The sequence below is a fragment of the Callorhinus ursinus genome, unplaced genomic scaffold (assembly GCF_003265705.2).
Source record: "Callorhinus ursinus isolate GAN/ISIS: 27379988/994484 unplaced genomic scaffold, GSC_fseal_2.0 scaffold14, whole genome shotgun sequence".
Taxonomy (NCBI): Eukaryota; Metazoa; Chordata; class Mammalia; order Carnivora; family Otariidae; genus Callorhinus; species Callorhinus ursinus.
This window is the reverse complement of record NW_027397076.1, coordinates 39749246-39773347: the sequence shown is the minus strand read 5'-3', so window position 1 is coordinate 39773347 and position 24102 is coordinate 39749246. Positions and strand designations below refer to the sequence as shown.

At 40.2% G+C, this 24102-nt stretch overlaps 1 long non-coding RNA gene across 3 annotated transcripts in view; it reads left to right on the top strand.

Moving 5' to 3' along the window:
• The window catches only part of LOC141374126 (uncharacterized), a 109594-nt gene that overhangs the window by 50078 nt on the left and 35414 nt on the right, over positions 1 to 24102 (top strand). For 2 of the 3 annotated variants that reach the window (XR_012380752.1, XR_012380754.1), the window contains one exon: positions 23406 to 23510. The exons of the other annotated variant lie outside the window; for it this stretch is intronic. This is a non-coding gene — a long non-coding RNA (uncharacterized lncRNA). Of the gene's footprint in view, positions 1 to 23405; positions 23511 to 24102 lie in introns of those variants that run through there. 3 annotated transcript variants of the gene reach the window in all.

Genomic DNA, 24102 nt, shown 5'->3' with positions numbered 1-24102 from the left:
GGGGAACCTCTCCCATGGCACTTTTTCCACACTTCTTATATATGACACTAATCCTATTTTGCCCTCTTGTCATGATTTGTGTACCTGTCCTGGGCACTTTTCATGAACTAGCTCATTTAGTCCCACTAAGGGGGCAGAACAGGGAATTACTGTTGCATTTATAGGATGATAGAGAGGTTAAGTGACCTGTCCAAGTTCATACTGGCTGGCTCAGTCAGTAGAGTGTATGACTGTTGATCTCAGGGTCATGAGTTCAAGCCCCACGTTGGGAGCTTACTGGAGCTTACTTTAAAAAAAAAAAGGAAAAAGAAAGAAAAGAAGGGTGCAAAGTAATGGTAGGAGAGGCATTTATTGTTCTGTGTAGGTTGATGGAAACTTCCTAGAATTTCTGACTTGAATTAAAAATATTTTTACAAAAAAAGGGGGGGGGCATGGGTGGCTCAGTCGTTGAGCTTCTGCCTTCAGCTCAGGTCATGATCCCAGGGTCCTGGGATCGAGCCCCACATCAGGCTCCCTGCTCAGCGGGAAGTCTGCTTCTCCCTCTCCCACTCCCCCTGCTTGTGTTCCCTCTCTCGCTGTCTCTCTCTCTGTCAAAAAAATATATATATATTTTTACCACCTACTCCATAAATCTTGATACCAACCATTTATCCCAATACTACTACATGGAATCTTGGCTCTCGCCCACTACCTCCTCCGTTTTTAAAAAAAAATCTAACGTGAAAAAAAAAAAAAATTAAAATTTTTCTCTATCCAGTCAATGAGGTCTTTTTTTTTTTTTTTTAGATTTTTTTTATTTATTTGTCAGAGAAAGAGAGAGCACAAGCAGGGGGAGCGGCAGGCAGAGAGAGAAGCAGCCTCCCCGCTGAGCAAGGAGCCTGACATGGGACTTGATCCCAGGACCGTGGGGTCATGACCTGAGCCGAAGGCAAACGCTTAACCGACTCAGCAACCCAGGCATCCCAATGAGCCGCCCTTATTAATGAAAACATTAAGATTTCCCCAAAAAACAGTCTCTTTTCTAGTGGAGACCCTGAAAGAGAAATGATCATCAAGAATTCAGTGATAAGGGGCGCCTGGGTGGCTCAGTCGGTTGAGCGACTGCCTTCGGCTCAGGTCATGATCCTGGAGTCCCAGGATCGAGTCCCGCATCAGGCTCCCTGCTTGGCAGGGAGTCTGCTTCTCCCTCTGACCTTCCCCCCTCTCATGTGTTCTCTCTCTGTCTCTCATTCTCTCTCAAATAAATAAATAAAATCTTAAAAAAAAAAAGAATTCAGTGATAGCGATGCCTGGGTGGCTCAGTTAGTCCTGGGATCGGCCCCCACGTCGGGCTCCCTGCTCAAGCGGGAGCCTGCTTCTCCCTCTCTCTGCTCCTCCCCCAACTCGTGTGTGCTCTTTCTCACTCTCTTTCTCAAATAAATAAACAAAATCTTTAAAAAAAAAAACGTCACAGAGGCAGAAGAACACGATTATAAACACGGGGGCCAGACAGGCTGATCAGAGTTGTAGAGCTGCCTCTACTCAGCTGAGTAATTACCATGGGCAGGTTACCTAGTCTCTCTGTGCCTCAATTTCCTCATCTGTAAAATGGGGAGGATTATAGTACCTATCCCATTGTTTTGATACTTTTAGTCTGTGCTTAGCACACAGTAAGTATTTAATAAATGGTATAAAATAGGAATGAGCTTTGAGATCCCCCTTCCCTATACATCCACTTCTAATTACAATCACATTTCATTTAAAAAATAACTATAAAATTCCTCTATTCTCTGAGAACTGCAAAAATAGCAGGAATGTAGTTTTCACAAACTGATGAGCTTAGAAAAGCACAAGCTTAGAAAGAATACCAGCAGAATTACTTTCAGATTGACTTTCCTATTTTTCCCATTAGTCAGCAATTTGCTGCAATCCATATAGAAACAGTTTTTATCTTGTGGCACCTATGATAACAGACCGTAATACCAAACTTTTCTTTCAAAAAAACCAAAACAGGGGTGCCTGGTGGCTCAGTCGGTTAAGCATCTGACTTCAGTTTGGTCAAGTCTCAGGGTCCAGGGATGGAGCCTTGTGGTGGGCTCTGTGCTCAGCGGAGAGTCTTGCTTGTCCCTCTGCCTCTCTTCTTGCTCTCTGTCTTTCTCTCAAGTAAATAAATAAAATCTTTTGGGCGCCTGGGTGGCTCAGTCGTTAAGTGTCTGCCTTCGGCTCAGGTCATGATCCCAGGGTCCTGGGATCGAGTCCCACATCGGGCTCCCTGCTCAGTGGGAAGCCTGCTTCTCCCTCTCCCACTCCCCCTGCTTGTGTTCCTGCTCTCACTGTCTCCCTCTATCAAATAAATAAATAAAATCTTAAAAAAAAAGAAACATTTAAAAAAAATAAAATAAAAAATAAAATCTTTTAATAAATAAATAAACAGATAACCAAATTTCATAAGAAAAAGCACACTAATCTCCTTATACTAAAAATCAATTCATATATGAATTGAGGTCTCATATACATCATAAATATAAGTTAGATTCAGGAGTCTATATTTCTATATAGTCGCAGTTTCTTTGACCATTCAGAGAACATTTGTCTTTACATAGATGATAAACTTTGACTAATTTAAATAATAGAAAGTCTACTGCCAGAAGACTCCATTATTCAATTTCAGAATAAGGGAAATTTTTCATTAATTTTAACAGATATTTTATATTTTCATCAGCTAGAAAACATAAATTCACCCAAATGGTGTGGCAAGAAGGATTCTTGATCTAATGATAAGCTCTGCTTTTCCTGTATTTTTCATTTTTCTGGATTTCCTGTATTTTTTCATTTTCTGGATATTTTATATAAATAATACACTTGTATAATGCTTTATAGCTAGAAAAGGCTTATCACAGATTATCTCAAAAGCACTGTTATATTTTCACAGTGGTCCCTATGCATCCATGTGAGGTTACAGAGCTCACATTTGTGACAGAGTTCTAATTTGAAAACCCAAAGAATATTTACTCCCTTTAAACTGACGGTAGCTTGCAGGCAGAGAACTGTCTTGTATATCTTATACATATTACCACATTCCTCACAGTGCATTTTAAATTACTGCATTTTAAATATGTTGTCTTCAGGAATTAACTTTGCAAGAAATATGCTTTTCCTGAGTCAAGACAGTGGTAGAACTCTCCTGACTTTCAAGGACAAATTTCAAGTCAAATTTCAAAGTTAAAGCCTATTTTATTATCCAGTTTGTTTTAAAATCACTTTAAATAAGGACTAAAATTAAAACTGATACTTCTGTAAACATATGAAAATATATGGAAATTCTATTTTTAAACCATGTAGAAATTCTAAACTATCTGTATTACCATCTCTTAAAAAAGGAAATCACAAACATTGTTATTTAACCCCTACATACCTCAGAACATATCTCAAAATAAAACAAACATTTTCTTACAAAATAGTCATTATCACATCCAACAAAATTATCAATAATTCTTTGGTATTGGCTAATACCCAGTCCATATTCAAATGTCCTCTATTGTCTTAAAAATGTCTTTTTACTTTTGGTTTGTTAAAATCAAGATATAAATAAGATACTTGTTATATTTGCTTATTATGTTTCTTAAGCCTTTTAAAAACTTTTATTATGGAAATTTTTTTAAAAGATTTTATTTATTTATTTGACAGAGAGAGACACAGCGAGAGAGGGAACACAAGCAGGGGGAGTGGGAGAGGGAGGAGCAGGCTGCCCACGGAGCAGGGAGCCCGATGCGGGCCCGATGCGGGGCTCGATGCGGGGCTCGATGCGGGGCTCGATGCGGGGCTCGATCCCAGGACCCTGGGACCATGACCCGAGCTGAAGGCAGACACTTAACGACTGAGCCACCCGGGCGCCCCTTATTATGGAAATTTTTAAACATACACAAAAATGGAGAAAACTGAAAAGAAACAGCATATATCTATCACCTAGATCCAATAATCTTTAACATTTTTCCAATCTTGTTTTATCTATTCCCTTACTTACACACACACATACACACCCCTACCTGTTTTAAAATTGAAATAAAATACACATAATATAAAATTTACTGTTGTAACCATTTTTAGGTATATAATTCAGTGGTATTAAGTGCATTCAGAATGTTGTGCAGCCATCACTACTATCCATTTCCAGAAATTTTTCATCTTCCGGAACAGAAACTCTATACTGATTAACTGTAGGTCCCCATACCCCTCTCCCCTCAGCCCCTGGTAACCTCTATTTTATTTTCTGTTTCTATGAGTTTGCTTATTCTCAATGCCTCAAATAAGTGGAATCATACAATATTTGTCCTTTTCTGTCTGGCTTATTTCACTTAGTGTAATTTCTTCAAGGTTCATCCATGTTGTCACTCGTGTCAAGACTTCATTCCTTTTCAAGGCTAACATGCCCACACTTTTAAGTCAGATTCAGGTTTAATTGTTTTAACAACTTATTCATTCTATAAAGGCAGCCTACTATGGGCCAGTGACCAAGGTACAGTCCTGGCCCTTAAGGAGCATAGTGTATAATAGGGCAGCACGTAATCAAACAAGCAATCATAAGAGAGACTGTTAAATGCTACAAGATGGTAAGCACACGATGTTATGGAGGGCCCCTCTGTTTTAAAAAAAAATTTTTTAAGATTTTACTTATTTATTAGAGACAGAGCACAAGCAGGGGGAGCGGCAGGCAGAAGGAGAGGGAGAAGCGGGCTCCCCCCTGAGCAGGGAGCCTGATGTGGGGCTCGATCCCAGGACCCTGAGACCATCCTGAGGCAGATGCTTAACCGACTGAGCCACCCAGGTGCCCCTCAGGGGCCCCTCTTATTGAAGCTTTGAGAAATGATTTTTAGAGAAAGGGATAGTAAGCTAAGACTTGATGAGTTGAAGTCATTCATGAAGAAGAAGAGTAGAGAGTAGGGTTCCAGAATAGAGGAATAAGCAAACAAAAAAAACAAACAGGGAGCTTTCTGAGAACTGCAAGATTATTTGGATCAGCAGCTTAGGGCAGGAGTTGAGGGGACACAAGAGCTGAAGATGGAAAAAGGAAAAGAGACATCAGGAAGATCTTTATAAGCTATTGTAGAATTTAGACCTTCTCCTAAGGACAGTGGGGAGCCATTCGGAGGTTTTAAGGCAGGGAGTTACGTGATCAGATTTGTGCTTCCAAAAGATTTCTTTGGTTACGGAGAGTGGTTTAGAGAGGGTCAAGAGTGAAGGCAGAGGCCAGGTAGGAAAATACTGTAGAGGCTCAGAACAAAGGGAATTGGGCTGAGCATGTGACGGTGGAAAGAAGTAGATATTATCCAGATATCCTAGAGAAGAACAATGAATCCTGTGGTGATTGACAGCTGCGGGGGTGGGAGGTGGTAAAGGGGAGAGAGAAGGTAAAGACGACATTCGGGACTCTGCCTTAGGTGTTGTGGCAATAAGGACAGCAGGCCCTGTGTTAGGAAACACAAGAGGAAGTTCAGGTCCCAGAAGGAAGATGCTGAGTTCTGTTTTGAATATCTGACTTTAAGGTTCTTGTAAGACCTATAAGAGGTGATGTCCAGTGGGTAATTATGTTTGCAGACCTAAAATTCAAGGCAGAGAGTTGAAGTAGAGGTATAGATGTGATGGGCAGCAACACGTGGAGTTAGGAGAGGCAAAGAGGAGAGAACCGTCCCCCATGCGGCTCTGGCATATCATCACTCCTTACCTATATGGCTTTTGACTTCCAATAGCAGGACTGAGCTCACTAACATATAGGGGATCTTGCAAAAGAGTAGCTTCCTAAAAGAGGAAGAAAAGTGGGAGTAGTTAGAATTTTTGTTTACTGAAAATCCATTTCTCCTGCTTTTAGTCAATATCATATATCTATTCCTTAATTCCTGCTATAGTACATGATTTGTTTATGTAAATAATACCACAGGGCATTGTTTTTCCTTATATAGTTTTTAAAAAGTTTTAAACATGACATTTGCTCATTATAAAGTAAAATTATCTATCAAAATCAAACAGTACAAAAATGCATAAACTAAAAGATAAAAGTTGCCTGTCTCTCCCCCCCCATCCCATCACACTAGTCAAAGTGCCTTACTATACCCCTGAAACCAATATAATACTGTATGTTAATTATACTGGAATCAAAAATAACAATAACAACAAAGTACCTTACTATATTATTATCAATGTGGTTTATATCCTTTTAGGCATATAAAAACATATTATTTATAACATACATCTATAATATATACATATTAGATGGTATTTTTATAATATATATTTAATACTAACTAAATTACATCACATATATTAATCTGGAACTTTTTTTCCCACTTAATATATGGTGGACAGTTTTCCATGTCTGTGTATAAGTTTACTTCTATCGTTTTAATGATTACATAGTATTCCATAGTATAGATTATACAATAGTTTTGTTAACTATACCCCTATCAATAGGGTTATTTTTCCCTTAAATCTTTAGTGTTGCCATTTTCCATTCATTCTGGGTCCCCCCCAAAAAATGGGTCAGTGTTCAGCAAGTTCTCTAAAGAATCTTTTATTTTATGCTGTGAGGCCTAACAGGTCAAAAAGAATTTCTGAGATGTTGCTGATTTACAACTCCAAATGAATTTACCCCTGTCTTATTCTTAATATCAGAGCAGAATGATGGGTGGGTGGGCAGGGGGGAAGTATGTGCTTTTTCTCACTACTTTTGTTTTTTACAATCTGTTTGTTTGTTTTTTTAAGTAGGCTCCATGCCCAGCGTGGAGCTCAGCCCAGGGCTTGAACTCACAACCCTGAGATCAAGACCCGAGCTGAGATCAAGAGTTGGATGTTTAACCAGCTGAGCCACACGGGCACCCCTATTTTTGTTTTTTAAAGTAAGCTCTACACCCAGCGTGGGGCTCAAACTCATGACCCCAAAATCAAGAGTTGCATGCTTTACCAGCTGAACCAGCCAGATGCCCCTGTTCTTACTACTTCTGTCATTGTTTTAAGTTAAAAAAAAAAAAAAAGGCTGTCTTTTTTTTTTTTTCTTCTCTCTAAATGTTTATATTTACTGGGGTGCCTGGGTGGCACAGTCAACTAAGCATCTGACTCTTGCTCTCAGCTCAGGTCTTTTTTTTTTTTTTTAAGATTTTAATTATTTATTTGACAGAGAGAGACACAGCAAGAGAGGGAACACAAGCAGGGGGAGTGGGAGAGGGAGAAGCAGGCTTCCTGCTGAGCAGGGAGCCCGATGTGGGGCTCGATCCCAGGACCCTGGGATGACCATGACCTGAGTGGAAGGCAGACGCTTAACGACTGAGCCACCCAGGCATCCCTCAGCTCAGGTCTTGATGTCAGGGTTGTGAGATCAAGCCCTGAGTGAGCCTACTTTAAAAAAAAAAAAAAAAAGTTTATGTTTACTTTAAATCTAGACTTTTTTTTTAAGATTTTATTTTATTTATTTGACAGAGAGAACGTGAGAAAGGGAACACAAGCAGAGGGAGTGGGAGAGGGAGAAGCAGACTTCCCGCCAAGCAGGGAGCCTGATGCAGGGCTCGATCCCAGGACTCTGGGATCATGACCTGAGCCGAAGGCAGATGCTTAATGACTGAGTCACCCAGGCGCCCCTTAAATCTAGAATTTTAATTTGGGGATACTCCTTAGTTACTTAGCTTTCTAGCACCAATCTTTACAACATATGAAGGGCAGAGAATTGCCATATATTGTTTTTGTAGAATTTGAGGTGCTTAAAGAACTCAAATGTAATTATTGTTGATGAAAGTTACAGATAAAATGGGTTACTGAAGGAGACTGAGCTCTTTGGAAATCCTTAAAATCAGAATGAGTGCTAATTTCTCTGGGGTGCCTGGGTGGCTCAGTCGTTGAGCGTCTGCCTTCGGCTCAGGTCATGATCCCAGGGTCCTGGGATCGAGCCCCGCATCGGGCTCCCTGCTCCGCGGGAAGCCTGCTTCTCCCTCTCCCACTCCTCCTGCTTGGGTTCCCTCTCTCGCTGTCTCCCTCTGTCAAATAAATAAATAAATAATCTTAAAAAAAAAAAAAAGAATGAGTGCTAATTTCTCACTGGATGGTTTAGGTTTACCTGAAAATATAGAGAGAATTAAGATGTCCATTCTTTTTTCCCGGTAGCATTTCCCTACCTCAACATGAATGAGCATTCTGGATCTCAAAGCAGAAGAGATCAGTTAGCCAAGATAAGTCAGACTGATTTAGGAGATGATTTTTTTTTAATTTCCTAAAACTTATGAAGGCATCACCAAGAATAACCAAAGTGATCAACATGATGAAAGGATTAAACAGTGTCACAAAAAAGTCACAACTTTTTACATGTTTATATTGAATTAATATCTTATTCTTACTAGAATGAAGGCTAACTTGATTCATCATTTATGTATGAAATATTTCCTTGCCCATTTTCCATCTTTCAAGGGATAGAACATTTTTATTTTTTAAGGGGGGGGAGGGGCAGAGGAAGAGGGAGAGAAAGAATCTTAAGCAGACGCCACGCCCAGTGCAGAGCCCAAGGTGGAGCTCGATCTCACAACCCTGAGATCACGACCTGAGCCAAAATCAAGAGTCGGACACTTAACCAGCTGAGCCACCAAGGCACCCCAGAACATTATTTTTTAATGATAGTATCTACCAACTCAAAGATAACCGCCTTCCACCCACATTTATTTCAGTGGAAAAAATCAGACTACCTAGGTTCAAATCTCAGCTCCATGCAAGTTGTGCAACCTTGCATATATCATTTAATTTCTCAGTGCCTTAATTTCCTCATCTATGAAATGAGAATAACAGTCCTACCTCCTGGGGTTGTTGTGCAGATTAAATGAGTTAATATACAGAAAGCATCAAAGCAGATCCTACCTATTAATAACAATACATGTCAGTTATTGTTATTGCTTTTATTATCAGAAGGGCTATGAGTTTGCCTATCTGACTTGCCCGAACCATGCCTCTGCTGCAGAGTTAAAAAGTAGTAAGTAGTACACTTGTTATGATGAGCACTGGGTGTTGTATGTAAGGGATAAACCACTGAATTCCACTTCAGAAACCAATACTGCACTGTATGTTAAATACCTAAAATTTAAATTTAAAAAAATAATAATTTTTAAAATAAATGTTATAATTAATCTATTTGATTCACTATCATTACATCAATAAACCTCAACCATCTTATTAAAAATAGTAATAATAATAAAATAAGTAAAAAATTAAAAGTAGTACTAAAACCAGGAGTTAGTCAAGTCAGGGAAACATAAACAGTCATTTTGAAATATTTAGATAGATTAAGTTTTGGGTTTCCTATTAGAACATATGCGGCCTCCTTTTAATAGACCAAGGTTTCCCCTCTATTATTTGTTTACATTTTTAATTTGGAAAAAACTGTTTAAAAATTTAGGAGTGCCTGGCTGGCTCAGTTGGTGGAGCATGTGACTCTTGATCTCAGGTTGTAAATTCGAGCCCCACGTTGGGTGTAGAGATTACTTAAAAATAAATAAAATCTTTTAAAAAAATAAAAATAAAAATTTAAGGAGAAATTTTAACATTAGACATTTAATTTAAACATTAACTATTCTGAACTGTGCTATGAGAAACAACTGAAGAGTTGCCTTGAAATCTTTCAGTTTTAGCCATTTATAAAACCTCCTGCTTCCCTAGCTTCTTCTGAATGGAGCCTTTCATATTTCTTTAATATTATTGTGTTGGAAGATCATTAATAAAAATTACATATCATTGAAGATAATTGAAAAGGATTGTATTATTCAGGTAATAAATTACTTATTTTTAAACTGATCCTGGTATAATAAAAAGATTTCCTAAATGAAAGTTCCGACTCTGCCCTTAAACCCACTATATACTCTTGAGTAAGTCACCTAAAATACTCACTTTCCTCATTTATAAAATAAGGTGCTTAGACTAGGTAATCCCTATAAAATTACCTGCTCCTGTAACAATGAATCCCATCAACCTACTTTCAATAGTGCAGCTAAGAAATAGAGACATATTGACAGTGTTGAACTTTATGTGAGCTCTGAAAGAAATGGCTGAGAAATCACCCCAGCCAACTGAAAAAGACCACCCTGCTCACAAATATTCCAAGATAAGACCTTCTCCAGCATTCCCGGGAGACTTCCTTATTTACCCACCTCTGTAGAACCCCTGGTCCATCTCCTTTTCTTTAAGACACTCCTCATCAATGAGCATTTTCCTTCACCTGAATAATATGAAATCCTTAATTGTCCAGTGTGTTTGTCTTTCATATTATTAAATTCCAAGGCTAAATTTCCAAAATGGAAATTTGGGGAAGCAGGAAAAGCATGTTTGCTTTAAGAAATACTCCAGCCAGGGGCTCCTGGGGGGGCATAGTTGCTTAAGAGGCCACTCTTAGTTTCAGCTCAGGTTGTGATCATGCGGATGGATGGGCTGAGCCTGCTTCAGGATTCTCTCTCCCTCTGCCCCCCACCTTGCTCGCACTCTCTGTCTCCAAAATAAATAAATAAATCTTTTAAAAAAAAATTACTCCAGCAAAGTTAACTAATGAGAGCACTTACTATAATATAATTGTTCCATGAACTTTTTCAGTGCAGAAATATTGATGAGGTTGTGGAAATAATGTACAAATGAAGTTCTGATGCCTTTTTCTCTAGGTTTGGGTTGTTCTGTAAAGGGGAGGCAGGGGAGGAATTTCCTAAGTAAAACTCATTTCCGTTCCCATTGCACTTGAAAGGGAGTTCACTTAGAGAACCTTTGTGATCTGGAAATCCCTTGGGTTCTTTTGTGTTGGTTGTGCAAGATGGCACACTGACAGCCTTTGCTGTGGCTGATGTGGACTGACATGTCCCCCTGGAGGGGGTCAGTAAGGGTCGAAAGGCACTTTGGCCATGAAGAGACCGCTTCCTGAGGTCTGAAGGAGGACAGACTTGAGCCCTTGCATGGTGTGCTGCTGCTCTCGGCGGTACCTGTCAGGTAGAAGTTAGTGTTGAACATAATATTCAGAACTTAAGAGTGAGGAACAAGGAGAGTCCGGTGGCCCAGTTGCAGCAATTTAAGACTCTGAAAGTAAATAAATGTTTTCAAATAAAAAGAATGCTTATTAAGAGAAGGGAGTGATTTAATCTTACTTGCCTACCTACCCACTGACCTAGTGGAAGTATGGTACAATTCTTCATTATATTTTCCTGCTTTCAGAAATAAACTGTACCCAATGTCATTTAAAGCACTTTCTAGATCTGAAATTTTGTGCCTGTCCTTCACAGAACCCCAGTATTTCCAATGAAAGAACTTTTCATTCTGCTTTTGAAACCCGACTCTTCTTTCATTGTGCATTTCAAACGGATCCTGTAAAGAAAAGACTATTCATATGGAGATAGGAAGTGAGTTTTTTTTTTTAATGGTGTTTTCTTGAATTCATGTCTTGCTAATACTCCTCTGATTTTCCAGCGTCATTCCAATAGCATCAGCACGTTTTTCAGGATCAATCCTGCGTTCCACCCTCACCTTCCCTGCTCTCCACCTTACCACGACCATTTGTCTAAGTCTGCTATATGAGGAAGCAAGTGGGAGAGGCTAAGAAGTTGTAGGGTCATGATGAGGTCCAAGGTCCAATCCTGGCTCTTCCACTCAGTGGTTATGTGACTTTGGTTGACCTCAACTTCAATCTCCTAATTTTAAAATAGGAACCAATAACAGCACCAATCCTAAAAAGTTTCTGTGAGGATGGGGCACCTGGGTGGCTCAGTCGTTAAGCGTCTGCCTTTGGCTCAGGTCATGATCCCCGGGTCCTGGGATCGAGTCCCGCATCGGGCTCCCTGCTCCGCGGGAAGTCTGCTTCTCCCTCTCCCACTCCCCCCTGCTTGTGTTCTCTCACTGCCTCTATCTCTGTCAAATAAATAAATAAAATCTTTTTAAAAAAAAGTTTCTGTGAGGATTAAATAAGAAAATATAGGCAATGTGTTTATAACACTGGAAATCACTCAATAGGTGCTAGCTATTAATACAATCCTATGTTGCCTTGAATTGCTGGTTTATTGTTTTATAGTAAAATACGTTGTCTCCCTTATAAGATTGGAACCTTCTTGAAAGTGGATAGCCACTTTGTTTTTATTACTCCTTAAATTAATTTTAAACATGTATAACATCCATTCATTATCTATACAGTATTATGAACTGTGTTGACTCAGCTCCTTCCACCCCCACTGTTGCAGGTGCATGTGTGCACGCAAACACACGCAAACACACACACACACACACACACACCTATAAAGTGGTCACCTCAGTTTGTTCATTCAAGTTTTCTCCCTCTTAAACAGCCACCCCTTGCCAAACCCTCAGGCTTAAGGATATGCACACTGGCATTATAGTCCAGGAGTGTGACCTGGAAAGGAAAGTTTAAGAGCACCCCCTCCTTCTGCACCCTTCTTGCCCTGTGGATCAGCACATGGCATGGCCAGATTTTAAACACACAACTGAACAAATTACTATATAACCCACAACCCCTAAATGCTGCTCAGTAATTATCTTACCTTACCCTATTTTTTCGTAGGATTCTAGTATTATGTAACAGTGTTATCCAAGTGTCTAAGAATATAAGATACTCACACTAAGGATTTTCAGGTAAATGAATATGTCCAGCTCAGAAATGGAAGATATATATATATGCAATCCTCTTTTTAAAGAGATAATTTTTCTTTATTCCTTCAGGTAATATAATTCTAAAATTTTCTCTATGGAAATTGAAAAGTGTTAAGTAACCAGTATGTAGATTGTGCTACATAATGTTATAAAATTATGTTAAAATGTTCATTTTAGGCACAATCTATGTTTCATATAAAAGCTCAGCAAAATGGTTTTAGGTAGTTACAGAAAATCTTACTTGAAGTGACAGTTATTCATTTATATAAAAAATCTATGATTTTGGAGAGATAAAAAGGATTACCTTTTTGACAGCATAAATGAAAATACCATGGAAATTATAGCTTCACCGGATAAGTAAGCCAACTCATAAAACTAAACTGTATTCTTCATTTGAAATTCAGTTAACACCCATCTTTACTGTCTGATTAAAAAGTAGTTTGTTACTAAGCAAAAGTTACTAAGCAAAAAATTCAAGAGCCTTGAATTTGCACACATGTCAGCTTCATATTTATAGAACTGAGTTGCTAAAAGTCAAGAGTCTTTCTAATGAGCTGACTGTGTATTTCTAGGGAGAGCCCAGCCACATTAGGGGAAGAGATGAGAGAATAGGAAAGAGAACTCCAAAATCAGAAGTATGCACAAATCACTTTTTCTTCCTTTTTCCCTCTGCATCAAAGATAAACTCCTTGAGACTGAAAATGTTGGGTCACAATCCAAAAAGCAACAGGCAAAATGGAACAGCTTCACAAAAACCTATTAGGCTCAAGTTCAGCTAAGAATAAGAAGTCCACAGGGGCACCTGGGTGGCTCAGTCTTTAAGTGTCTGCCTTCGGCTCAGGTCATGGTCCCAGGGTCCTGGGATCGAGCCCCACATCGGGCTCCCTGCTCCGCGGGAAGCCTGCTTCTCCCTCTCCCACTCCCCCTGCTTGTGTTCCCTCTCTCGCCGTGTCTCTCTCTCAAATAAATAAATAAAATCTTTAAAAAAAAGTAAGAAGTACACATACACTAGCATATTGATACTCTCTCAAGAAATGAAGAAAAATGGTAAATTAGAAAAAATGGGTATTTGATTTAAGAAATTCTTAAAAAGGATAAGAAAGAAGTTGAATGAATATGAAATGGAGAGTTTAGTTTTCACAGAGAGCTAGAAACCTATCACATTGAAATAGATGGTCAGATTAATATGCTAAAAATAAGAAACAAGAAGAACAATAGAGAGCAATGATTCTTCTATAAGAAGTCCTACAGACCTAGATCTCGAGATCCAGAATTTGAGCTCTCTTGAATAAAAAAATTCCCCCATGAAGAGGCGCCTGGGTGGCTCATTTGGTTCAGCATCTGCCTTCGGCTCAGGTCATGATCCCGGGGTCTCTGGATCAAGTCCTGCATCCAACTTCTTGCTCAGTGGGAAGCCTCCTTCTCCCTCTCCCTCTGCCTATCGTTCCCCTGCTTGAGGTCTCTCTCTCTCTGTCAAATAAATAAATAAAATCTTAAAAAAAAAAAATTCCCCCATGAAGATTCTTCTAAAGTAGAACTGGGAAATATAAGCAACTCTATATTCAAAGTTAGAAAAAAAGGGGTGCCTGGGTGGCTCAGTTAGTTGAGCATCCGACTCTTGATTTCAGCTCAGGTCAGGATCTCAGGGTCATGGGATCCAGCCCCATGTAGGGCTCCGTGCTCAGCGTGGAGTCTGCTTTGGATTCTCTCTCTCCCTCTCCTTCTGCCCCTCCCCCCACTTGTGCATGCATGCTCGCTCTCTCTCAAATAAATAAATTAATTAAAACACACACACACACACACAGAAAAAAGTTCTCAGATATCTAAGCATAACTGAGAGGTCAGCAGAGACCAGTACCCAACTCTTCATGGGCATATGACCCAGAGTCACATAACATAATATTCAAAATATCCCATATGCAATCCAAAATTACTTGACATTTGAAGAGCCAGGAAACTCTCCATATCTTATGAAGAAAAAGACAATGAACAGATATCAACTGAGATGACCAAGATGCTGGAATTTTCAGACAAAGACTTTAAGGCAACCATTATAACCAGGCTCTGATAAATAAGAGTGAGCCCCTTTGAAACAAATGGAAAGATAGAAAGTATCAACAGGGAAACAGAAGATATAAAAAGGGGGGCACCTGACTGGCTCAGTCAGCAGAGCATGCAACTCTTGATCTCAGGGTTGTGAGTTCAAGCCCTGCTTTGGGTGTAGAGCCTACTTAAAAATAAATAAAATGAAAAATAAAAAACAAATTCCAATTTAGAAGATATAAAAAGGGACCACATGGAACTTTTAGGAGGAAAAATACACCACAATAACCAGAAATTTAAAAATTCACTGAATGGGCTCGGTAAACAGTATAGAAATGACAAGAAAGAGTCATTGAATTTGAAGATAGATGAACAGATGTTATCTGATCTGAACAACATAGAGAGTGAAGATTGAAGAAAAATATGAACAGAATTTCAAAGGACCAGGGGCGCCTGGGTGGCTCAGTTGGTTAAGTGACTGCCTTCGGCTCGGGTCATGATCCTGGAGTCCTGGGATCGAGTCCCACATCGGGCTCCCTGCTCGGCGGGGAGTCTACTTCTCCCTCTGACCCTCTTCCCTCTCGTGCTCTCTATCTCTCATTCTCTCTCTCTCAAATAAATAAATAAAATCTTTAAAAAAATAAAAAAATAAAAATAAAAAAAAAGAATTTCAAAGGACTGTGTGACAGTATGAAAGGTCTAATATTCATATCTCCAGAGTCCCAGAAAGAAAGGAGGAAAAGTGTGGCACAGAAAAAATATTCGAAGGAGTCATGGCCAAAACTCTCCAGATTTGGCAAAAAACATAAACTTACAGATTCAAGAAACTTTCAGTGAATCCCCAAAAGATAAACTCGAAGAATTCCTCACCAGACACATAATCAACCTGCTGAAAATAATAAAGGAAACTCAGAGATACTAAGAACTGAATGACAGTATATGTCAAAATACATGTGACTCAGCTAAAGTATATTTTACAGAGAAATCTATAGCTGTTTTTAACTCTGAATCCTGCTTAAATGCTATGGAGAATTTTTTTTAAATCAGGCAGTTAACTGCTGTATGCATTCTGTTCAAGATTTTTACTTGCATTCAGAAGGAGAGATGGGTTAAAATACACTTACTCCATCTTGACCAGAGTCAAAACCTTAATTAATTTTATTACAGCAAAATTAAAATTCTGTTCAGTAAAAGATACCACACAGACAAAGCTAGTACATAGCTGACAAAATGGGAGGAGATATTTTTAATGTCTAAAACCAACAAGCAGATTCATAGATAGAATGAACAAAGCAGTTCTCCTGAATATCGATCCCATGGAAATTTTCAGACAGGTCCATGAAGGGGAAAAAGGAGGAGGGAAGAGGAAGAGAGTGATACGGGAGAAGAATGAATATTGGTTCTACGCCGAAGCTCAATAGATGTATTTTTATATTTTTATAAATATATAACTGAGCAAAGAATACTAATAATGATAAACTATGAGCAGATTATGTGCACAAGAATATATCAATGTCATGTTCTCAGGGCCAGTTTTGAGAATGACGAAGATTATTATAAAAATAGTCTTTAGAGGCCTTCAATCCTTTCTCTTGAGTTTCTAAACATTCTGGGTCCATGTGCTTACCCATATAATATGTTTACATAAACACAGGACTGGTCCTCTAAGAGAACTACGGCAACCTATTGTGCGAGAACTTCTTAGAAAATTAATATTAAAAAAAGAAAATATAGATGGTACCTTGTGCCAAATTGTTGCACAACAGCACTTTTATTTTTTAAATGCAGTAGTGTTATTAGTGAGAGTAGAAAAGAGGAAAATTATTCCATCCCAAGGCTTGATGAGGGATTCTGAGGATGCCAAATAAATTATTGCTCAGCGGCTGACTTACTGATAATCAGCAATAACAAAAGGTTTTAATAAGGACTAAGTGCCACACAGAGTTTAAGCACTTTACATGTGCATGACCGAGCCCTCACATATCATCCCTCTGAGAAAGGAGCTGTCATGAGCTCCATTCTACCCCTGAGCGGTGAAGCCTAGGAAGGCTAAAGAGCCCAAGGCAGTCAGGATTCAGTCAGCCAGTGTGGCTGCATGCTTATGTACTACGCGGAGAGAAATAGCACAGTTCCCCTCTTCTGTTTCCTATCAAGCAGTGCTGCTCCTTAGAGAATAATAGAAGGTTCACCTTCTGGTTTCCCCCTCCTCTGGTTTCCTAATGGTGTACAATTAAGCGCAGCACATTCTCATTCCACTAGGATTGTCAGCTCTACTTCCATTTATTAAACAGATCAGTTTCTCCAAAAGCTCATCCTTCTACTTGCCATGCACTATGGTTAGAAAATCCACTTTTAAATTTTCACTAGCCAGATATTGGTAGGGGCTACACATAGATGTAAACTCAGATCAGAATCCACCCTGGTGGGTATGGGCCTGACAGACCTGGACTGAGGCCAAAGCATCGTCACTATTTCTTTTCCTCATGGATGATTCAAGATGAACTCAATTAAATTTATGTCAACCTTCCTCTGTGCCGACACCGTAAAAGTGTTCTATTGATCTCAGCCTTCCTCTCTGTTTCTTTCCACTCGCAAGCAATAGGCAGTCTTTTTTCCCTCCTGCAGCTTTAGGGAACTCTTAAGTAGGTCACAATACGCTATTTCTACTTGAAATATCTACTTGGGTTTTCTCCTGTAAAATGCACATGAGAACCTGGAACCATCCACTGATGAAGAGCTGCGCTAAAGACAGAGAAACCTAAATACTGAATCTCATTATAGAGATCACTAGTCTGTTTTTCTATCCCTCAGGTGTTAAAAGACTTGTTGTTTACTATTACCCTGAAAAGTAATCATACTTTTGTTAGTCTGATGTCCCAAGGTAACTGCATCCTTCTTATGACCTGCAGCTTCTCATAATTAGGCCTAAAACTTTACACCTCAGAGGTGTTTCAAAGCTCTGTACATGATACCATTCTTTAGTACTCTTAATTACTGCTTTCCATCCTAGCCTGCCTTTTGTTTATGCTTTTGACTCATGTGTTTAATTATGGAGATGAGAGTGTTAGAAAACTATGCGATGGAGAGTAGACCTAGCTCCCCCTGACCCCTCTCATTTGGAAACTACTCCTTCCTTCCACACGTGGAACACACAGAAGCTGCTGCATTTTTAAAGTCTCTGACCTCTTGACTGGGGTGGATATTTTACATCAGTGGGTCATTTACTCAAGCTAGGGCATCAGAGACCTTCCCAGGATTTTTAAATTTGATGCAAGAAAGTGTGTGAGTTAGCCTTTGTCTGGTGGTGGGAGTTGTAATGTGAATTTAAGACAGGTGGTTACCCCATGAATGGTATTCAGTGAGAAAAAATGAGGCTGATCTACCAACATCAGAGGATACAAAGTCCTATGTCCACTCAAGTCCCCAGTTCCAGCTATACCTCAGTCTCAACTTCATTCTTACCATTCCTGCATTCTAGTGTTTGGCTTCTATCCTTTGCTGATTTCGCCCACTATTACACATCTAAAACTGAATACAGAGCCCAGTAATTAAAGTGTGCCAGATTAAGCAGGTAGGTAGGTTGATCTACATTTGTGTCTGTGTTTAGGTCTATTTCTATATATATATATATAGAATGAGTGTTGAATTACCTGAGTGGTCCCAGTTATTCCAGTAAATTCCCCTTTTAACCTAAGTTGGATATCTGCTACTTCTAACAGAGTTCTGACCTCCACGATAACCTAAAATGACGACTGTAAACATTAATTGAGAAACCTCGAAATTAGAAGAAAACAAGGAGAGTATTAGAGTGGTCTCAAAAACCTGGGACATTAATAGGCCAAAATGTGAAATGAAGAATATTGAGTCTGAGAGCATGTGGATGGCTATTAGTGGCATTGCCTTCCCTCGCTACTTCTAGTTACAAAGGCCATGTTGGCAGTTTTACTTAGTGTCCTGCGACAACAGAGAGACCCCTCCAGGAACAAAGAAGTCGCAGCACTTAGGGCAACAGTGGAAGTGCATGAACCCCTTTAAAATATGCTTTATTATTTCATGGATTTAGATCAAATCATGCTTCCCCAAGCCTATATAATACAGGCCAGGCTAGGTTGTAAGGAACATGATTAATCATTCAATAAATACAAAGCAGCTACGATGTGCCAGGCACTAGGGCAAGCACTAGAAATATATCCGTGTGCAAGAATATCTAGGTCCCTGCCTTCATGAGGCTTACATTCTAGTGGGAACACAGACAATGAGCTATAGATATGTAATAACCATATGTTCTGTTTATGATGGTGCTATGACATAAACAGAGTACTCTGATAAAAACCTGTGTGTGTCTGTTGGAGGGTCATATACTTCAGACAGATCAGGCAAGACCTGTTTGAGATGTGGACATTCAAGCTAAGACCTGAAGGACGAGAAAGAGTGAGCCATGTGAAAAGCAGTGTTAAGAGGAGAAAGGAAGTGAAAAGGCCCCGAGGTGGGAAAAGCTTGAGGTGCACTAGCCCGTGTGATGAGCAAGGGGTGAAGTGACTTGAGATACAGCTGGAGACAGAAACAAAGGCCAGGTCTTGCAGGGCTGTACATCGGTAGGGTAAAAAGTTTTATTTTCTGGGCAATGGGATACTACTGAAAGGTTTTAAGCAAAAAAAAGGGGGGGGAGGGGTCATTTGGAAAAATCACTTTGGCTTTAAGGTGAATAATAGATTCAGACAGGGGTGGAGAGGCAGGGTGTTAGCTTGTTTGCGCTGCTGTCAAAGCAGTCTGACCACAGACTGGGTGGCTTATAAAAACAGAAAATGTATTCCTCGCAGTTCTGGCAGCTGTAAAGTCTAAGATCAGGGTGCTAGTGTGGTCGCCTTATGGTGAGGACCCTCTTCCTGGTTCCTGGCCAGTTCCTTCCTGCTGTGCCTTTTCACGGTGGAAGGGGCTAGTGAGCTCTTTGGAGCCTCTTCTCTAAGAGCACTCATCTCATTCATGAGGCCTCCACCTTCAAGATTAAAGCACCACCCAAAGGCTCACCTCCCATTCCCATCACCTTTGGGGGTTCGGATTTCAGCATAGGAATTCGGGAGGGACACAAACATTCCAACCCCACCAGATACCAAGAGTGAAGACGGGGAGAGCAGTGAGAGGTGTTGCAAACCCAGGTGAGAGATGACAGTTGCTTGCACTGGAGGATTGACAGTGAAAACAGAGAGCAGTTGATGGATTATAGATATATTATGGTTGTAGAACTCAGGAATCTCAATAATCCAGGAGTCGACTGACTACTTAGCCCAGGATTTCCTGAACCTTGGTAGCTAGCTAACATTATCATCTAGGGAGCTACCAAAAACAGACTGTTGAGTCCCAGCCCTAAAGCTTAGGATTCAGTAGTCTGGGGTAAAATCCAGAAGTCTGAACTTTCCATGAACCCTTGAGAGATTCTGGCATGAGGCCAGACTTGAAAAAAACACAGATCTGTGCTCTTATTCCAGGTGACCTTTATTCCCAAACCCTGGTTTGGGCTGTCTCCTCACATGGCCCAGCCAGCACGCGTTAAGAGTGTGTACTCATCTCAAAGCAGGAACGACTCTTTAAGAAGCAGCAGTGAGCATCCCAGATTTTGGCTTCCTGACAGGCAGGTTCAAGCCCCGTAGCCAATCTAACCTTCAGCAGCGGGAGAGCTTGGGGAAATGAGCTCAGCTGTTGAAAGGACTCTCTAACCTTGTTTGGGATATTTAACTTCGTTGAGAAAGGTTTCTAAAAATGTGTGGTTTTTATCTTCTTGTGAAAGGCAGAATAGTAGTCATATGCGTAGGCATAGTTGGGGTCCTTCTGAGCTTCACAGGGTCTTCATTACTGTAGTCTGGGAGGGGGGCGGGCTTTGCTGCCCCTCATTCCCTAAGATCTTCTATAGTTTCCCACCCTCAGCAAGCCGCCAAAAATAAATACATAGACCACATAAAACAGTTTATGCCTACCAAAGGAAAAAGAGTTTCCTAACCATCCCCCCCTTTTGCTGCCCTCTTTTATGGAATCTCTTTTATGAAAATTCTGGAACGATCACTGGCTCCAGGAAGGATTTGCCAATCCCATTTCCCTTCCATATATACTAGTGTAAAGATTAAAATTCTACTAGTTTTTTTTTTTTTTTTTCTGTTTCAGGCTAGGATGAAGCAATAGGGACTAGATGTACCCTCTCACCTGAAAAAAACAAAACCTGGGAAAACATATAAAAAAAAAACCCAAAACAGCTTTTAAGACACTGGACATCAGGCAATGTAAGCTGGTCATCTCAGAGAGGTGGGAAACAAACAAGGGGAGACCTAGCAACTGCCCCAGCTTACTGCCTTGAAAAAGTTTCCAGGTCATAGTGCAGGGAGGGAGGGAAAGATGTTAATAATGGTGAAGCTTTCATGGGTGTACACATAGGACAAAATGTATCCAACTGTACACTTATTGCAGTTTACTGTGTGTCAGTTTCACTTCAACAGAACAAAATTCTACTGAGAGCTTCTTTCCTTGAGCTTCTGGCTTGGATGCCTATTAAAATGGAAATCCCACTGAAGCGGGAACCATTTCAAATTCCTATGATTACATTATCACACTGTGGTGTCCCTAAAAACCCAAGCACAGACTTTCATAGGGAGAGCAAGGATACTACTAGGAAAGGTGAGAGAGAGGATTGCAGAGAGAAGGGAGAAAGGGCATGGGCCGGGGAAATGCAAAGAAACTTGTGTTGACCGATGGAATTAGCAGGGATGGTTCCCGTGGAAATGTGTGCTGGTGGGTTTTTTCGTTGCCACAATAAACGAGGAGCGTCACAGGCAGGTAGTGGACACAGGCATGTAGTGGACAAGAGCCAGGGACGCTCAGGTCCCACAAAGGGCAGGAGTTCTGCATGACAACAAGTGGTCCCACACACAATGCCAATAGCACCCTATTGAGAAACCCTGGCTGAGGGAATTCAGCGGTGCAGGCTGATGGTCCCTCCTCCAATCCCAGCATTACAAAGGGGTCTCAGAGTGCTTTCTGAGCTACGGTTTGCACTGCAAACCAGAACACCTACTGCTCAATCCTGTTTTAGTCAGTTAAGTTTTCCTGATGTTACAGCTTCAAGCATAATCAGAAACTCCAAAGCCTTGAGAACACTGACAGGAACACAGAGATCATTTTTTTTTCAATTTTTTAGGTTTTTTTAAACTTTTTTTTATTAAAAGATTTTATTTATTTGAGAGAAAGAAAAAGAGAGACAGCGAGAGAGGGAACACAAGCAGGGGGAGTGGGAGAGGGAGAAGCAGGCTTCCCGCTGAGCAGGGAGCCCGATGCGGGGCTTGATCCCAGGACCCCGGGACCATGGCCTGAGCCAAAGGCAGACGCTTAACGACTGAGCCACCCAGGCGCCCCAGGTTTTTTTAAACTTTTTAAAAAGATTTTATTTGGGGTGCCTGGGTGGCTCAGTCGGTTAAGCGTCTGCCTTCGGCTCAGGGTCATGATTCCAGGGTCTCGGGATCAAGCCCCGCATCGGGCTCCCTGCTAGGCGGGGAGCCTGCTTCTCCCTCTGCCTCTGCTGCTCCCCCTGCTTGTTCTCTCTCTCTCTTTGTCTTGCAAAAATAAATAAAATCTTTAAAAAAAATAAAAAATAAATAAAAAGATTTTATTTGACAGAGAGAGAGAGAGCGCCCACAAGCCTCTCTCTGGGGCTTGAATTCATGACCCCAAGATCAAGAGTTGCGTGTTCTACTGACTGAGCCAGCCAGGAACCCCAGGAAACTCCTTTTTATTACACCCAGACTTCTCTCCTGCCTACCAGACTGAAATGTTAACTGCTAGATGAACCCTACCAGCTGAGGCCTACTAGGACCTCAAGCTTAACCTGTCTAAACCAGCCCTGGGTTTGCATCCCTCTGCCATCCTTATTTCTCTGAAAGGCATCACCTTGCAGTAACCCCAGCTTGAAACCACAGTGGTTTTTCTCCCATCTCTCTCCTGTTCCATTGCCAGTCTTACAGATTTTGCTTCTGAAATATCTCTTCCATCCATCCCTTTTTCTTTATTCCGTTTACCACTAGACCAATTCAGATTCTCATTACTTCCCACCAATCTGTGGTTTCTCCTTGCTTCCATCCATCTGAAGCACAACTGATTATTTATCAAGTTTCCTCACAACCTACAAAATGACATATAAAGTCTTTACCTGGACTTTTAAGACTCTCCCAAGTATGGGCCCAGTTTTACTTTCTAACCTGATACCTGGTATTGTTCTATTTTTATTTATTTTATTTTATTTTAATTTATTTTATTTTTATGTAAGCTCAATGCCCAACATGGGCTTGGACTCACAACCCTGAAATCCAGAGTTGCATGCTTTACAGATTGAGCCAGCCAGGCGCCCCCCTGTTCTATTTTTAAATCGCCGCAGACTGCTTCCCTTTCCTAATACACGTTCCATTTTTTCCCTGCCTCATAGTTTTTATTATCCCTTCCAGCTGCAATATCTCCATCTCCATCTATGCTATTTTTTCATCAGCTGTCACTCTGACATCTTGACTTCCCCCCAAAACTGAATATGACCTTTCCCCTCTTTAAATCTCTTTGGCAATTTGCTCAAACTCACTGATGACACTTAGCATGTATACTCTGTATTATCTATGTTTGTGTAAATGTCACATACTCTAGTTAGAATCAGCTTCTCAAGGACAGGAACTATGCCTTACTCATCTTTCTGTTTTTTACAGGCCTAACATAGTGCCCTACACGGAACAAGAGCTCAATAAATGTTTTTTTAATTTAACTTTAGTCAATTATTTATTTATATTATGAAATCTATATCTTCCATTGATATGAGAAATATTATACTTTACTATTTAAACTAACTGGATTTGAATTTAGAAGATAGTTCTCCCAAAATATCTTCTTCATTATAATACATAGGAAATAAACAAAACTCAGTCCAAAGCCATTAGTAGAGAAAAAGCATTAAAATAAGCAAAATGAAGTATAAAATAAGTTTTGGTCAGCAAGTTAAAAACATACTCCAAACAAAATCTCACCTGAGAGAGGATTCATTCAAATTTATGGGTTCTTTGCCTCTCCAAAACACAGAGCCATTAATCACTTCTTTGACTTAAAAAAAGAAAAAGAAAAAGAAAAGAAGTCATTTGCTAGTTCATTACATAATTTGAGATTGTGAAGAAATTATAGTTACATGTACTGATTTGATGACTGTTCATAAATCCCCAAAAAACTTGCAAATCCTGGGGCATCTGGGTCGCTCAGCTGATTAAGCATCAAACTCTTGATTTCAGCTCAGGTCATGATCTCAGGGTGGTAAGATCAAGCCCCCATCAGGTCTGCACTGGGTATGGAGACTGCTTAAGATTCTCTCTCTCCCCCATGGGTGGCTCAGTCGTTAAGCGTCTGCCTTCGGCTCAG